This window comes from Arvicanthis niloticus, chromosome 7, assembly GCF_011762505.2.
Source record: "Arvicanthis niloticus isolate mArvNil1 chromosome 7, mArvNil1.pat.X, whole genome shotgun sequence".
NCBI lineage: Eukaryota > Metazoa > Chordata > Mammalia > Rodentia > Muridae > Arvicanthis > Arvicanthis niloticus.
This window is the reverse complement of record NC_047664.1, coordinates 66109067-66128043: the sequence shown is the minus strand read 5'-3', so window position 1 is coordinate 66128043 and position 18977 is coordinate 66109067. Positions and strand designations below refer to the sequence as shown.

General features: G+C 43.1%; 1 long non-coding RNA gene across 1 annotated transcript; it reads left to right on the top strand.

Moving 5' to 3' along the window:
• The first annotated feature begins 855 nt into the window (after window positions 1-855).
• On the top strand, window positions 856-4503 carry LOC143442972 (uncharacterized). The gene is made up of 3 exons (XR_013111601.1): window positions 856-1028; window positions 1672-1774; window positions 2267-4503. It is a non-coding gene; the product is annotated as an uncharacterized LOC143442972 (long non-coding RNA).
• Window positions 4504-18977: the final 14474 nt, after the last annotated feature.

Genomic DNA, 18977 nt, shown 5'->3' with positions numbered 1-18977 from the left:
CTCAGAGTTATCACCAATGTGCCAGAGGTGAAGAATCAAGAGGAAGCAAGCGACTGCCCATTAAATGGAGCTAGCATTTTGTCCAGTGTGAAATCATCCAGGAGAATGAAGCTATGTTCTGAGGCAGTACAGAAAGACTTGTTGGAAGAGTAGAGGGGGTGGAGTTCCAGGTGATTTCTATTTTCTCAGAAATTCAAAAGGTTTGCGTTTGCTCTCCAGTCATTCATTAAACCCAAAATATCAAAGTACCAAAGGGTTTGAGCCTCTGCCTTTTAAGGACTGAAACTTAAATGCGATTATATTTGAGGGACATCATCCTATTCTGTGAGGTTATAAAATGTTTGCAAGGATGTGAGTGGTCCTTGGAAATGAAGGAGGTCACTGGTCATCACCATCCTGGTCACTGGTGGTCCTCTGCCGTCCTGCAAACACTGAATTCCAGGCAGCCACTATTCACAGAATAGTTATGCTTGCCTTCCGTGCATATAGAATCATTCTATGCATGGCCTGTATTATATGTGGACAGAAACTACTCGTAAAACCCACCAGGATCACACTGAAGCCACATAAATTCCAATTCATGACCTCCTCTGACTTCTGAACCTGTCACCCAAGATCTCCAGATCTCTGCTGATTCTAGATTATTCTTATTCCCGACTGAGCCCCGGAACTTTCTCCTGTCATTACTCAAGTCTCACCATTGAAAGTCAGGTACAAAGATCTAATTTGGTGACACTGGCCCTCTTAGTCCTACAGGCTCTGAGTCTAGGGTCTGTGGCTTTTAGGATCACAGGCATGCACAACCACACCCCCAAACCTCCCTCTTTTGAAGACAGTGCTAGAATGACAGGAAAATGGAAGAGATAGTAAGACTTCTTATGCAGCTCTCCCCTAGTTTTAACGTAAATTTAACATCTGTTCTCATGGCACATCTGTTGCAGTTATGAACCACCCTCGACCCATCAGCTAAAGCCCCTGGATTGTTCCGATTTCCTCTGTTTCTTCTGCTGAGCCAAGATTCCTTCCAGGTACATGTTACATTTACTTCGCTCCTCTTAATGGGAAATCTCTCACACGCTTTCATTGGCTTTGACAGTTCTTCAGTGATCATTTTTATTGTCCGTTCTCTACAGAGATCCATCTTTACAGCTTTCATAACATCTAAATGAGGAACTTTGTTTCTTTAATTATTGAGCTGTGAGCGCTGTGATTTTAGTACTAGATACCTATCAGCTGTGTGACGTGTGAACATTTTCTCCATTCGTGTAGGATGTGTTTGTTTACTTACTTGTTTTAATTTTTTTTAAAAAATGTGTGTATTTATTTTTTAATTCAAAATGTTATATTTTGAATCAAAATACATTTTAATGATTTCTTCAAAAATTTAAACAATATATGTTAATGATTTCTTCTACCCTGGTTCCTCCTATACCTCTCCTACCTCCCTCCCCACCCAACAGCATGGGCTTTTAGTCTTTGAGTCAGATGTGTTAGTCCCTGAACACACCTGATCTTCTCTGACCTGACTTTTTTTTTTTTTTTTTTTTTAATTTAGAGAATAAACCTAGGGTCTCATGCGCATGCTTGGTAAATAAATTCTATAGTATTGAGTTATTTAAAATCTCTCCATCACCACCCCGCTTTTCTCCACTTTGTTTCTGAGTTGCCTAGACTGATCTTGCACTGAAGATCTTCCTGCTTCAACCTCCTGAGTACCTGAGATTATGAGAGTGACCGATCACAGACACTGCATTGCCACCACATCCTGTCAAGGGTACATACCGTCAGCATGGCATGACATGTTCTACAGTGGCCTAGGCCACCTGATTGGAGCAGCTTCCTGACTGTAAAGTTTCCCCTGCGCTCCCCACCATAGGGATGGGCTTTATAATTTATGTTCTTCCTTTAGAGTGGACTCTCTGCATACATTATACAGAGCACTCCCAGGAAGATTTGGCCCTTGTGGTTGTTAATTAATCCAATTATTCATTAGTGTCAGGGTGGACTCATGGGACTTTATACTCTGGGTTCTAATTAATTCTACTTCATTTTTCTTCTTGGGTTGCCTTGGCTTTGCGCATGGTGAGCTCTCTCAGTTGATTCCTTGTGCTAGAAATGCCCTTCACCTCTACAGCTTTCCTTGTCCCTTCACAAGCTGCCCTGATGCTGACCACAGCTTTGATGATGGCCGAAGCTCTGCTTCAGTGTGTTTGTCTCCTGCTCCATCTCCGGTTCTATGTGGTTTTGTGCTCTCTTCCTTCCCCAGATCTGTAGCCCTCTGTGAAGCCTGGAGCCTCCCTATTGGCTGAGTTCTTCGAGGGCAACTATGGGGCCATCAGCACCAGACATCCTCGTCATTACCTTTACCCGGGACAATTCATTTTGCTGTTTCCCTTAATCAACACCAGCAACAAACCCCAAAAGCGCTTTAGCTTCCTCAAATGGCTTTTCCACTGTATATTCTACACTATGGGTACGATGGGCTGTGAAAATAGAGAGAGTGTGTCAAATCATCTCTCTTAGATTATCCATTCATATGGATCTGTTACAGACACATCCTCAGGTAAGAAATCAGCTTCTCTCTGAGGCCAGGGAAGCAGGTAGGCTAACTGCAGATCTTCACCACCCCTGTTCCTCCAAATTCAATTCCCTAGTCTCATCTCCAGTTCTGGATCAGACAATCTGCTGAGGCATCCCTCTGAGGCATCCTTCCCCACTCCCCCTGACCCCATCTCGGATGGATCACACACATCTTTCTTCCTAACCAGTCACTGCTTTATCCCAGCCCCCAGCTCTAAGAGGAACTCCCTGGAAAACACAGGCCACTGTCAGCAGTTAGGCTAACTGCAGATCGTCACCTCCTCCATTTCCTCTAAGTCCATTTCCCACATCTCCATTCTTCCAAGTCCAATCCCTCAGCCTCATTCCCGGATCAGTAGTCGACATTCTGCTGTGTGACCTCTGCACACTCCCTGCTCCAGTTTCCAGGGACTAAGCAGATTCTGATGGTATACCCACCCTGTTTTCCTCCCTCCTGGGGACCCTCTCAGTGCCCCACCTCCAAACGCCATTCCCAAGGATCAGTTTTCAATACCCAGAAGCACATTTTATCTAGAACCCCCAGTGGACATAACTATCGGCATCTGAGAAAAATTTCCTACCAGGAAACACACAGTCACCACACTCTCCTAAGTAACAAAGAGGGCATCAGAAACCAAGGAACGCAACACTCACACAACAAAAACAAGGCCAGATATCTGCACCATGAACGACAATCTTCTCAATCTTCTAGATGCCTAGATGCCAATTTAAAAACACAATCAATAACAGACAGGACAGTATATCTCCACTCGAGCCTAGCAACCCTACCCTAACAGGTCCTAAGTATTCCAGCATAGCTGAAGCACGAGACAAAGACCTTAAAACAGCCTTTATGAATATGATATACGTCTATAAAGAGGAAATGAGTAAATCCCTTAAGGAAATCCATGAAAACACAAACAGTGGAAGGAAATGAATAAAATAAAGTCCTGAAAATGGAAATAAAATCAACCAAGAAAACCCAAACTGAGGGAAATCCGAAAACGGAAAATTTAGAAACTGAAACAGGGACCGCAGGCAAGCCTCACCAACAGAACACAAGAAATGGCCTAGAGAATCTCAGGCGTTGAAGACAGAGAAGAAGAAATGGATACTTTAGTCAGAGAAATGTTAAATTTGAAAAAAAAAATTTCTGGCACAAAACATCCAGCACCTCTGGGACACCGTATAAAGATTAATATAAGGAAAATAGGACTAGAGAAAAGAAAAGAAACACAGGCCAAAGGCACAGAAATAAAATGATATCAGGAAAACAAGTTTAAAATGGGCTTCAGATCTAGATGGGCAATTCTTAACAGAGAAATCTCAAATGGCTGAGAAGCACTTAAAGAAGTGTTCACTGTCCTTAGCTATCAGGGAAATGCAAATCAAAACCACTTTGAGATTCCATCTTAAACCCGTCAGAATGGCCAAGATCAATAAAACAACCCTCATGATTGTGGAAGAGGAACATTCATTCATTGCTGTGGCAGAGCAGCTTGTACAGCCGCTACAGAAATCAATATGGTGGTTCCTCAGGAAGATGGGACTCAATCTACATCAAGATCCAGATATACCGCTCTTGGGCATATACCCAAAAGATGCTTCATCCTACCACAGAGACACTTCCTCAGCCATATGTATTGCTGCTCTATTCATAAGAGTCAGAAGTTGGAAACAACCTAGATGTCCCTCAGCAGAAGAATGGATAAAGAAAAGGTGGTCCATTTACACAGTGGGATGTTACTCATCTGTTAAACAAAACGATATCATGATATCTGTTGGTAAATGGATGGAACTCGAAAATAATCTTCCTGAGTGAGGTATTTCAGATCCAGAAAGAGAAATATGATATCGTATATATCTTCTTATATGTGGATATTAGCTGTTAAGTCAATGGGAAGCAAGCTACAATCTATAGAACCACAGAGGTTAGGTATAGTGTAAGAGACTGGGGGGGGGGAGGGCAGATAGACCTCGATAGAAAGGGAAATAGAATAGATAATTATGGATGGATGGGGCATGGTCTAGAATAGTAGTAACAGTTGAAGAGGGAGGTGGGAAAGGGAGGAAATGTGGAAAGAGACAGGTAAAATTAAGGGCTATTTGAGGGGTAGTATATAAACCTAATACAGTAGAAGCTCCCCCAAATATATACATATATGAAGGCTATCTAATGAAACTGCCAAGTAATGGGGAAGAGAGAGTCCCACCTGGACTCTATTTCTCGTCATCAAATGAAGTTTCCAGTACTGAGATTGGGTTACATCTAATTGAGTCATTGGCCAAAGGGGTCCTATGGAAATCCCCAACAACCCAGACTGTTGCCAAGAGTGTTAGTTGGTCTTCACAAACTGACGGCAAGGCCCTGTTGCTGAAGAGAACACCTACACAACTCACTGAACATGGAGAAGTCAGCTGGTGCCTAGAGCCTTTACGCTTATGTGTTAGTGTCTTCATTACAAGAAGGTGCAGTATACTACCAAAAGAGAAAAGCAAACACTAAGCCAGCCAGTATTGATCTATAATACTGTCCTGCTCACAAGATTGTTAGGGTAATGGTGGCACAAAGCTTGTGGGAATAACCAACCAATATCTGATTTGACTTAAGGCCCACTCCATAAGATAGCACCCATACCCAACATTGCTTGGGTAACCAAGAACCAAAGACTAGATCTCTCGGGCACCTAGAGTAAAACCAAATACTAATGGTCTAAAAAAACAAAACAAAAGAAGAACCAAAACCAAAAAGTGTAGCAATAAAGGAATTCATAATGACATTCTGCTATGCTAATAGATCAGCTGTCATCAGAGAAGCTTCCTTCTGTAGCAGATGAGAACAGATACAGAGACCCACAGCCAAACATTATACAGGGAGAGAGAGACGGGGGGCGGGGGAAGAGGGGAAGAAGGGGGGGGGAGAAAGGGAGGGAGAAAGGGAGTGTCCTTGGAGCACCTCCCCTCACGGCACGTGGAAGAGGTGGCAGCGAGTGTGTAAGAGCCAGAGGGGGTGGAGGACACAGGAGAACAATCCATTCTAAATCAACATGACTGAGCTAATGTGAACTCACAGAGACTGAGGCAGCATGCACTAGGCCTGCACAAGTTTGCTCCAGGTCCTTACAGCTTCCAGTTTAGTGTTTCTATGGGATTCCTGAGAGTGTAGATACGTGGATCTCTGACTCTTATTCCTGCTCCTGGGCTCTTTTCCTTCTGTCTTGTCCAGCTCTAAGGTGTCAGCTTTTGGGTTATTTTGTTTTATCGCTATCACTTAGAAGCCTATTTGTTTTCTAATAAGAGGTAGTGGGTGTGGATGGGAGAAGAGAAGGGGAGACACTGGAAGGAATAGAGGGAGGAGGAAAAAAAATCTATTTTCAATAGGATGAAAAAAGAAAAGAAATCAGCTTCCTATGATCAATGTGACCGTGATCTTTCTTTTGCTATTGGAGCTGGAATTTTACCTGTTGTTCCACAGAGCCTACTTTGAAGCACTGTCCTCACAGGCAGCAGAGCCCCATGCATAAATGTCTCTGTATGAAGCTACACTGCCTTTTGCTATGACCTTGAGAGAGTTACTAATATCATCTTATACAAATGATATTAACAAAAGAAAATCACTTATGCCTGCTCCTGGGGTCTTTCCCTTCTGTTTGTTTGTCTTGACCAACTCTAAGGTGTTAGTTTTCAGTTTATTTATTTTTTTATTATTATCATCCCTTAGAAGCCCGTTTCTTTTCTAGTAAGAGTGAGACTGGATCCAGTACACTGATGACATAATAAAGGCAGGATGCTTAAAACAGTGACTAAAAAATTACGATCATTCAATAAATGACATTTTTATCATTATTTTCTTATGCTACTCGGAGTCACTTCCAGTATTCCAGCGCACGGCTTTAAGGTACTCATTTTTGGCAATAGTTACTACTCTAGGACCTGCCTCTCCTGTGTGTGTGTGTGTGTGTGTGTGTGTGTGTGTGTGTGTGTGCGCACATGTGAGCCTCTTTGCTATATTTTTGATTATTCCTGTACTTTATTCAGTCACATGACTAATGCCTCAATTAAGAAAAAGTTGAAGGAGGAAAAGCAGCTTGTTTCTTTCCTCCGAAGCAGATGGAAGAGATTTCATGAGAGAGCATCTAGAGATAAAGTGTTCTACTGCGTAGGAGACAGAGGGACTTCTGGTTTAATGCCTATGCTGAAGTCTAGGGCAAAATTAAGTTACTCTTTGTTTACTTCCATCAACTACATAATGACTACTTCTTCTGAACTCCGCACATCTTCTCAATCTGGAGGTTGTTGCCCAAAAGAAATAGCCAGCAGATCTCAGATAATCCATTTAAAAGCCTTTGGCAAGGCTCATACCTATAATCCCTGCTCTTGGGATGCTGAGGCAGGAGGGTTGCTATGGGTTTGAAGCTAGTCTGATCTATAATGAGATCAATCAAACAACAACTACAAAAAAATCAAACCACAGAAACAGATCCATTTCTTCAGGCTGAGGAGAGAGTTCAGAACATACAGCCTAAGCTTGGGGAGCTGAGTTCTCTCTCTCTTAAAAAAAAAAAAAATTAGGTGTGATGGTGTGTGCTTGTAATTCTAGTGCTGGAGAGACAGGTCTCTGGGGTTTGCTGACCAGTCAGCCTTGCTTGTGGAGCACCATCCAGGTCAATGAGAGATCCTGCTTCAAAAAAAAATGGTGGGTGGCCTCTAAGGACTGGCACCATAGGTTGACCTCTAGCTTCTATGTGCATGTATATATATGTATGTATGTATATATATATATATATATATATATATATATATATATATATGTGTGTGTGTGTGTGTGTGTGTGTGTGTGTGTGTGTGTATGTGCATGTGTGCGTGTGCATGTATATGTATATGATGTATATGTATATATATATGCATACATATATATGTGTGTGTGTACTTGCACACACATGCACACAAGACAAACCTACTTTATTCTTAATTTCAAAGTAATATCAGTACATTTGCTTACATGTAAAGCTGAACTTGTCACTGATTGTTAACCCAATTTTAGGATACTTATTGGTTTATATTTGCATATAAACACATGATGACATTGCATACATTACATATTGTTTTAGAGTCATTGATCAATAAATAGCTTTCCTATTGGTTTGAGTCACATGTTAGCCATTTTCACTCACAGCTGTAATTTCATTCACTAAAATCTACATTTCAACTATCAATAATTTGTACCATTAAAATACGTGGGTGGCTTTCACATGCTGCTCCATATTAACCCCACATGGGAGTGTAGGACTTTTGATGCTCAGGCTTCCCCCTGGGAATCCGATTCTTGGGGTGGAAGCCATACCCAAGCCTTTGTAATTTAAGAGATGGCCAGAGGAGAGCCTGAGTTTAACTCCAGAACCCATGTAAAGGTGGAAGGAAGGAATTAAGTCCACAGAGCACCATGACATGTAATTCCCCATCAGGTACACACACACACACACACACACACACACACACACACAGAGAGAGAGAGAGAGAGAGAGAGAGAGAGAGAGAGAGAGAGAGAGTTATACTAAGTTTAAAAACTTTTAAAAAGATAGCAGGTGACGCAAATTTGGAGGCAAGTTTAGGAACCTAAGGCTTAGATGCCACCTGGGGAACCTGTGTCTTATTTATGGCTGTCACCGAGCAGAACAGTGGAGAAAAAGCCTTGCAGTGTAATCTCTGATACTTTGAAAAGATAATACTTTTCATCTCAATCACCAATATAACTTTAGGAAGAACAACTGGAGTGCATTTGAGAGCTTTAAAATGTTTTAAGTTTATAATTTTACTTTAAAAAATTTCTCATTCAGAGACATTTATTTTCCCAAACTCTGGACCACACTGGTGCATAGCTGTATCATGTCAGTGGGTTGGTGAGAACACAGAAGTCATGAATGGAATTCAGTGTGGGTTGAGAGGTGCTCCATGTTGGGAGAAAAAGGCTAATGTTGTGGGGGAGGGGAGGGTGTGAACAGCAACCACAAAGCTCGCTGTAGACAAATTCAAGTCCAAAGACTGGCTCCATCCCTTGGCCTACAGCATAGTTATTTCATACTCGGAGACTCTTCTTCATCGATAAAATTAATAAAATATCATCCATATTGTATATGTGTTCTGATGTTGGTGTCTCTGTGTCTGTATGTCTGTGTATGTGTGTGTCTCTGTGTGTGTGTCTATGTTTATGTGTCTGTGTGTGTCTATGTGTGTGTCTGTGTGTGTGTTCGAATGTTAAGTGGAAGCTGGAGGCTGATAACAGAATTTCTTCCTCAGTTGCCTTAGTTTTGAGACGTCATCTGCCGATGGTGCTGAAGCTGTTTTAGCTGGATTAGCTGGTCAGTGAGGCCTTAGGATTCTTCCATCTCTGTTCTCCCAGCTCTGAGGGGCTACAGATGTACAGCATCACAACTGGCTTTTATCTGGTGTTGCAGAATCCAAATGACTACAAACTTAGACCAAGCGCCACTTCCATGATCAAGCTTTGTCCCCCAGGAACTGCCCTTGTCGGCCTTGTGAATCGATGGCTCATCTCCACCCTTCCTTAAGCATGGTGTGCTGGAACGTGGCACTGCACAGCTGTGTGTGCTAACCCTTCCAGAACATTCTCAGATGCATTCTCCAAGTCTTGCTCAATGGGCTGGGTTAAGGGTGGGGCAGATGCTGGCAGAGGGTCACAACAACTTAAAATGTCTTGAGAAATATATCAAAGAGACACTACTGACAAGATGGTAGGTTTTAGATGTCTTGGTCTCTTCTTCCCTCCCTCCCTCCCTCCCTCCCTCCCTCCCTCCCTCCCTCCCTCCCTATCTCCCTTCCTTCCTTCCTCCTTCCTTCCTTTCTTTCTTCCTTGCTACTGACCTACTTACCTACCTATTTTTTTTTTTTTTGAGACAGTATTTCACTGAGTAACTCTGGCTGTCCTGGAGCTTGCTCCACGTAGACCAGAGTAGCCTCAAACTCAGAGACCTTTGCCTGCTTTTGCCTCCTGAGTGCTGGAACTAAAGGCATGCCACACCATGGCCTGCATTTTGATCTTTTCTAGAAGATTAAACGAAGTCATATCAAGACAGTCTGTGGCATGTGCTGGAGGCACACACTTCTCAGAAAACCAATTTCTGGGAAGATGGTGCTGTGCAGTTGCAGGAAACTTAGAGGGATGTGTTTTCATTGCTTCTAGAAGGAAAAAAAGAGGAGGTTATATGAGTAGAAATTTCTGGAAGGGGGTCAGGAAAGGAGAAACAGATGCAGGGTCATGACCTACCAAATAAAACAGTTCTTCCAGGAACTTCAGCAGACAAAAGCCACTCTGCATGGAGAGAGCTGTGGTCCAACCGAACCCTCAACTTCATGTGCAGGGGGCCTTTATGCCCTAGTGCCTCTGCTTGAGATGAGGGACAAAATCTTCAGAGGTCAGTGAGTTAAGATGAGGTCATTAAGATGGTCCTAATCCAGTTTGACTGCTGTCCTTGGAAGAAAGTTTGGATGCAGACATGTACAGAGGAAGGTCTTGTGGAGAACGGAGGATGCCACCTGCAAGCCGACAGGAACTCGGGGAGAGGATGCCACCTGCAAGCTGAGAACAGGAAACCAGTACTGCTGATACCTTCAGCTTGGACTTGGAACCTCCAGAACTGTAAGAAAAAAGAAGCCAACTTTCCTTGACTTAAGTCCCCTAGCCTCACCACCACAGCCATGTGTGGTAGCCCAAAGTAAAGTACCCGAGCGGCTGAGGAGAGACCAATGGTCCAGCTCCTGCCAGTGCCTCAGTGCCTGTCTCTGCCATTATTTCTCATTTGTCTGCCATGAGTTCCCCAAAGTGAAAGACTTTGAGAATCTTTTTATTTACTCAGTTTTAGGGTTGAGTTAGTGAGTCTCCTCCTGAAAGGTGGGTCCTAGTAAGCTGTGTGAGTCCTGTACTCCCCTGAGGCAGCCTTGGAGTGGGGCCCAGTATCTCATTGTCTCCTTTGGGTGAAAAGAACCATCTAGGCTTTACTGAGGATTGTAAGGGCAAGTAGTTCCAATAGACATCAAACAGTAAATAACGTGATGGCTAACCCTTCAAAGACTGGTCCATGGCTGTCTCCTCCAGCAGTGGATCCTGTTACATCCCCCTACACCTCCCCACATCATTTAATCACTTGATGTTGTCAGTCTTTGGGTCTAGTGACCCACCTCTGCTCTGAAAAACTTCAATTAGCCAAGGAGGGAGTCCTTTGGAGGCTCATTCTCCTGCCAAGGAAACTAACCCCAACCCCCATGTTTACATCTTCTACTGGGTAAATATTTGCTCCCTCCCTTTGACGTTACCTGTCAGGTGTATCTCTGTAAGAAGCAGGAGAGATAGGGCTTTCTCTTGTGAGAACTGATTCTTCTGGGATCTGAGATGAATGTCCATTCCCATTCTAAGTGAAGCCCTCTTGTGACCAGGCTTCCTTGCTCCCTCGGACTTCAGACAGGCCCTTCTGCTTCCTGTGTGAGCAGTTCACCACCACAGCTGGCCAGGCAGGAAGCCTGAGGATGAGCCCAGCCTCAGGGAGTCTTGGCAGTGGGAGGGTAAAGAAGATTAATGGTAGATACCTCAAGAAAAGGGCTTACACCACACACTGGAATGTAAGCAAATTACTTCACACAATTCACTATTGACCATTTGGTCACCAGGACCTCCAGCCAAGGGTTTCTCTCATCTGCCATCATTTGTTAGATCGTCCTCCACCCATTCTCTGGCACCCTGGACTCCCACCTGACTTCTGTAGGGTCTTTGATGTGGGAGTCCACATAGAACAATTATGAAAAATTGGTTGATGACACCATCAAATCCCCCCTAGTCTTTCTAACCACTGTCTCTGGTTAGACATCACTTACTGACTAGGAAGTACATACATCTCTAGGAAAACTATCGATTATTTTATTTTTTGTCTTCCCTGCCCCCACCTCATATTTTGAACTTCTGTGATGAGGTACATCTGTTTAGGGTGTTAGGTCTGTTTGGTGAACGGACTCTTCCATCATAGTGAAATTTGTTTGTTTGTTTTTGCTGTCTCTGGCAATATTCTGTTCTCTGAAGTTACTTTGACATCAAAATAGCTTTATTAGAACTACCACTGGTGTGTACTCTTCTGCCTCAGTTATGAAATGTTGGCAGCTTTAGGCTTCACATGTTAACTTTGTCAACAGTGTGGGTGGGTTCTATTGTGTTGTCCAAACCACCCCTGTCTTTCACTTTAATCTACTTACATTAGGCAAAATTATGATGTTTCAACTTAAATCTGTCATCCTAATAGCTATCCATTGCTTTAAAACTTCTTAATTCCCATTTTTGGCTGGAATTGACAGGATGTATGTATGTATGTATGTATGTATGTATGTATGTTTGATCCCAACTGCAGCTTCCCTCCCTCCACTCCTCCCTTTCTCTTCAGAAAAGGACAGGTCTCCCATGGATATCAAACAGCCATGGCACATCAAGTTGCAGTAAGACTAGGCATCTCCTCTCCTATTAAGTCTAGAAGAGGCAACCCAATGGGAGGAAAGCGTCCCAAAGGTAGGCAACAGAGTCAGAGACAGCTTCTGTCCCCATTGTTAGGAGTCCCAAAAGAAGACCAAGCTATACAACCATAAATAATATAGATGCAGAGGGCACGGGTTACTCCCCGGCAGGCTCCTACTGCCAACTTTTTATTGGTTGCTTTGTTTGAATTTTTTGAATGATGCCTCTTTGGGTTATGCTTTAGGACTTAAAATCCCTGTGTTCAATGTCTAAGTCTATATTCAAATACATCTCTGCAAACAATCCCAGCCAGGGCTTTACAATCACATGGTCTTTAGCACATCCCACTCAATGGCACATCTCCTGTTGGGCTGACAGAGTGGGTTGTTTGGGAGTAGGATTCTGATGTCAGCTAGCCTAATGTGTGCCTTGGAATGAACGCTGATATAACGTTGATCAGATTCAAGGCACTGTACGTGTTGTAGCTTGGGAGAGAAAAGATTTCCCCAAGGCAAGTGTTGCAGTTCTAAAGGGAGAAGTTTCCCCAGTGCAAGCGAGATCTAACTCAGCCCTGCTTTTCTCTAGATACAGTCTCTCTCTTAGCTGTCCCGTTGTGTCTCCAGGCTTCTGTGTGCCCCCCTGCCACCGTGTACTTGCAAAGGCCTATGGGAGGCGTTGGCCTGCGAGTATGATTTGCCATGTGGCTGGAATTCTTGTCAACCTCCAAGAAGCCGTTTACGATTTGATGACAGTTCAGTTGGTTTCATCTCATCCTTGTCTGTGAAATGTGTTTCCTGAGATGGCCTGAATGTATGTGTCCCACAAGAGTCCATATATTGAGCTGAGTGGTGATGGACATGCCTTTAATTCTAGAACTCAGGAGGAAGACACAGACAGATCTCTGAGTTTAAGGCCATCGTTGTCTACAGAACAAGTTTCAGGACAGCCAGGGCTATATAAAAACCCTGTCTTGAAAACAAAGTTCAATTGAAATGGAATGTCCAAGGTGACAGGGTGTAGGGGAAATGGCTACATCATGAAGGTGGAGCCCTTAAGGGTGGATTAATGTCCCTATAAAGGATACCTAAAGGGGCTTGTTAATCCCTCTGATGGATAATATTGATTGTCATCCTGACAGTCTCTGGAGTCACCAAAGACCTAAGCCTCTAGATGTGTCTGTAAGAGATTACCTAGGTTAGCTTAACTGAGGTGAAAGACTCCCCCTAAATGTGGGCACTCTCATCCCATGGGCTGGTGTCCCAGACTTTATCCACAGAAAGCTAGCTGAACAACATGTTCATCTCTCTCTGCTTGTTTAACGCAGATGCAGTGTGGCCAGCTGCCTCATGCTCCTGCTACTATAATGGGCTGTACCTCAAACTGAGTCTGAATCAACCCTTCACTTCATAAGTGCTTTTACTGGGTGCTTTGTCACACCTATAAGTAAGCAATAGAACTCCCTTTGCATTGCTGATGTGTGAGGTTGCAGAAGAAGGCTTCTCTTAGGAATGGACCATCACCACACACTGGGTCTGCTTGTATCTTGATGACCTTGCCCTGCCTAACTAGGACTCTAACAAGCGCCTCCTATGGTTTATAAATTAAACAATAGAAGTTAAATATTTTATATAAGCTATATAAATATATAAGTGATCATATATACACACATATAAATATATACATATATACACATATATACATATGCACACACATATACACATATGCACATATGCACATACACATATACACATACATATATACATACATACATACATATATGTATGTGTATTAAAATACTGGTATAAGGTCTTTTGTTTCTATATGTTGCTGTATGTCCATAGATGGGTATCATCCCATTGAGAGCCACTGGAGAAATTCATTTTTCCTTATTGGAAGACCAGAAAAATAGTGAAATATGGGCAGAGGGGAAGAAATGGAACTTCCATAGACTTGTAAAGGAACTGGAGAGTTGAGTCTCGAAGAATGAATCCAGTGTATAATCTCAGAGAACATACACCCATGATCGGAGAAAGGACTGCCAAGGAAATCAGCAGATAGCAAAGGCCTTGGATGTCGATATGGAACCTGGATTTGGTGTGTTTACCACAGTGCACAGATTGGGAGGCAAAGGACAACTTGTGGGAGTTAGTTTCCTTCTACCATGTGCATCCCAGGGGTCAACTTAGCATCAGCTACCATGGTTAGCCATAGCCTAACTTGGACACAGAGGCTTCAAATATCTTTGTTTCCCCAGTAATTAAAATACATGAAGAGGAGCCAGCAGATGAGCAGTGGAATGAGATGCTTTTCGACATACGTATTCATGTATTTAAAGAACAACTACATCTGAACTCAAGGAAAGTACCTCATGGTGGGAATTTCAGGTCGTGGATACCCTTGCAACCACACCCATGAAGCAACAGCCTGTTTGATTGGTGTGTTGTCAGCCTGGTCTAATTATAGCAATTATGACAAATGGCTTTGATGCTTGAGGCTGAAAAGGGAACTAATACTTCCTAATGAAGCGGGTTACATTTGCATGAAAGCAGAGGTGGTCGGCAGAGCTATGAGCGAGCTGTCAAGCTGTCAGAGGGAGCCACAGGGCTACAGCTTTTGACTCCTCAAGCACTGATCTTAGCAAGAGAACTGAAACTACCCTGTCTTTCATCTCTAGTCTGGTTAGAAGATCAAGCCAATATTTTTTCTGAGAGCTATTGCTTTTTTTAAAAAGAAAAAAAAAAGTAATTATACAAACTGTCCTGGAATCATTTAGTTTTATATATAACAAATGCAAAGGCACAGGGGTGGGGAGGTTATCTGTCAAACAAAGACCTTGGAATTTGGGGACTGTGGAAGAAACACTATGGAAAGAGACTTCCTAGGAAAACAAAAACAAACAAACAAACAGAAAACAGAAAAAAAAAAAAAAGGAGCAACAGAAAACTCTGGTTGTTCTCCCTAATACTGGTGAGGTGACCCCTATAAAGCTCCAACTTTCCACTCCTTACTTTCAATTTCTTCTCACTGCCGCATCCTCCTTACGATCTGAATCGATGGGGGAGTTTTAGGTGCAACCTGAATCCTTCCTGATTTGAATCAAATAAGAAAAAAAAGTACAGAAAGGAGATATGGTTTTGAGAACAAAGGGAAACCGCGTAAATGTGAGATCTACAACCGCTGCAGAGTTGGGAGTGTGCATTTTTAGTTTTGTTATGCTGACAGTTCCCGGAGACAAACGGGAGCAGAGCTTTGCTCCTAGCCAGGGAGTCCATCAGGCATGGTTCCTGTGTCTCCATGTGAAGCCCGTCACCTTGGATTTTTACTTGGGTGGCTTCCTGCTGAGAAGCATGTGACATAATTAACTGTTGCAGGGTTTAAAAGTGTTTCCAACAATAGAAAAAGTGGTGATAATGAAATAGACTTGTTTTTTTTTTGAGAAGTGGTATCATTTATTACAAGCTGGCCTTAGATGTACCAGAGGAGGACCCTGAACTTCTGATTCTCTTGTCTTTGCCTTTTGAGTGATTGGGACTACATGACCACCATAGCCAACTTACGTGGTGCTATCTATCCATCAACCAAGAACTCCATGCACAATGGACAAGCACTCTACCAGCTAAGCTGTGTCTCCAGCCCTGACGTTGGAAGATTCTAAGGAACAAAAATTATGAACAGCAATCTGTTATCTTCAGCCTAAAAGGATAACACTTCCTTAGCTGGTGGAGGATATGTGTTTATTTAATTCTATATAATTTCCTCGGGTTAAATGACATGAGACAAGATACATTGTAACAAAGGCTTTCCTATCTAAACCCCTTCTTTCCATTCTTCACAATTCTTCACAATACAATGTAATTTTTAACCAGTTGAGTTTCTAGTCTAAGCATCTTGTTTGCACCTCGGGAAGAGGTTGTCTTTCAGCATTGTGTTAGCAGTGCAGTGCTCGCAGATTGCAGTTAGAAGGAGAATACACCCTTAAATGGTCTGATGTTGATTGATTTTGGCCCAAGAGAGTATGACTGTTGACATGTTCTTTAATAGTAATAACATGCACACTGAGAAAGGTATGCATACTTTGAAAGCTATTAATAGAAAAGTAAACTTGATACAAACTGGACTTGGGAAGACTGAAGTAATTGTCAGCAAGCATTTTTACAATTAATGACAACTATATTTTTAATGTTAATGCCATTTATTGGCCAGGGGAGAAGTCATTGGTTAAGCTAAAGAATGAAACTTCAAATTCCTACATGGAGTTAGCCTGTGACTGACTAATTATTGGTAGAAGTTAGCTAGGCCAGGATGATAACTGAAGATAGAAACATCCAGGGAAGTGGCAGTATTATATGACCAAGTTTTTTCTTTGTTATTATTTGTTTTGAATTAGGGTCTCACTATATGTCTCAGGCTGGCCTTGAACTTAGGATTCTCCTGCTTCACATCCTAGTTGTTTTCAGCTTGGAAGACTATCATATGGAGGAGAGAAGGCACTCTTGTGTCTATTTGATGGCTCCTATGATCTGATTTTGCAGGGGTTTAACTGGGGACTGCTTTGTTGGACTATTTGGCAGGCCTAGACACCAATGATGACAGTGGTTAACATTTATAGAACATTCACCCCAGTGACCTATGTATATCCACTTATAGACTCTTCAAATAGCCCTGTGGTGTGCCCCCATCTTATGGATGAGAATACTGAGGCAGTAGAGCCAGGTTTCAAAAACAGGTTGTTTTGGGTGACACTTCACATTCCTAGCAGTGTGTTCCTCTTCATATGGTGTATACCAGGGAAGATGGGTAGGAACATCACTAAGTAAAGGGATACACACCAAGTGGAGCAGGCTTGTAGAATACAGGATCTTAAGAATTCTCAGAAATAAAGGGTTAGATATAGTGTATGGGAGAGTGTGGTATACCCTCTGTGATAGGGGTTTAGACTGTCTGAAAACAAGAAGAACCAACAAAATTAAGGAGATTGAATGATGTGTGGCTTGTACTGTAGAGCACAAGAGAGTCTACCTGTCTGAAAGCTCTGGAAACGGGGGTAGGTAACCAAGGTGTCTACATCTTATTTTATTCTTTCCCTTATGCAGCAAATGTTTCTCTTGCCAGGCAGCCATACAGGCAGGAGATGCTGTGGCATCTCACCAAAGGGCGAGCCATCCCTGGCCTTTGGGTCTGGAGACTCGCTGAGTGATGCTGTCTTAGTAAGCTCCAGCCACTCCTATGAGACTTGTCTTCCATCAGTCTCTGTTGGAACTTATGTTTCTGCAAGAGTTTCAGATGTGGCCACTAGCCAAGTGAGTGAGTGATAGTTCTTGGTGGACATAGATGAGAGAGCCTACACAGCAGAAGTGTCCCTGCCCATGGAAGGGCAATGAGAAGACAGTAACATGGAGACACTTACAATAGGTCCTTGTCCTTTCCCATCAGATCCCAGGTCCTTGGCGACTTATCGTCTCCTGGTTCTTCTTCCTCCTCCTCCTCCTTCTCCTCCTCCTCCTCCTCCTCCTCCTCCTCCTCCTCCTCCTCCTCCTCCTCCTCCTCCTCTTCTTCTTCTTCTTCCTCCTCCTCCTCCTCCTCTTTCTCTTCTTCCTCCTCCTCCTCTTCATCATCATCATCATCATCATCATCATCATCATCATCACTTGTCATCTTTATTTGGCGACAGTAATACCTTCTTTTGTCTGATCAGATTAATTCCCCACCATTCTTTACTCTGTTTTATGTCCTGGGAGAGAGGTTGTGCGGATGGATGAAGTGGGCTCCTCTTGTCCTCCTCCAGCTTCACTTGAGATCAGTCAGTGGAAAACATCCCCTGAGATAAGGGGGTGGGAAGAGAGAAAACAGGTATAATTGTCCCCCCACCCAACTGCTGCTGGCTCACAAGTGACCTATGTGTCTGTTCTCTGTGAAAGTCCACAGCTCTTGTCAGGTGGCCTCTCCTGGAACTGTAGCTATAGTCCTGGGAAAACTCCTGTGGCCATCACACACTTCCTTGTCCCTTTAGGCCTATGGATGATGAATGTGCTGAGGTACTTAGATATAACAAACCAATTACAGGACAGAAGGAATTGTCAACAAGCTACGGTGCTGAGAATGTTGGAGCAAAAGGACTCTATCTTGAGATTTGGAGAGGTGCTTTACTTTTCTCAGAAGAGAAAAGACAAAAGGAGGGAGAACCAAGGAAACACAGAGAAGTGATCATCTACGGAGTATCAGTTATGGGTGGATCCATTTGTACGTATATCATCTTTCTTTATTCAACCAAGCACTGTGAGATCTGTGAGTACTCCTACTTTAAGGATTGTGGACCTGACCACGGCTATGCAGCTAGTAACTACTACTGCTTAAGCGGCACAGACTAGATTTTACTGCATACCTCCAGAAGGGATGAAAATTGTTGTCACTGTCCTACGTACCTCCTAAGAATCAGACAGCCATCCCTGACACTCCTAGGCTAGAAGAAAGAAGAGGAGTGGGAGGCTGGAATGACACAGACAATGATGGAGGCCAGATGCCAGAGACTTTTCTACTTTGGTAGAGGGGAAGAGAGTTGGGAAAGGACAGCATGTCAAAATGGGGAGACAGAAGCCCAGGGAAGGATGAAAGGGTACATAGGATGGGTGTCTGAGTTTTCTGTTTCTACAACTCAAGGCCACAGCTTGGATAATGTATAAATAGGGGCTAAAACAGCTCATGGTTTTGAAGGCTGGAAGGTGCAGGAGTTTGGTGGTGGCATCTGGTGAGACCCTTCTTGCTGTGTTATCATGTGGTAGAGGGCATCACTTGGTTCGATACCAGAGTGCTAGCTTGGGTCTCCTTTCCTGGTCTAATAAAACCATTAATACTATCATGGGTACTACCTCCATGACTTCATCTAATC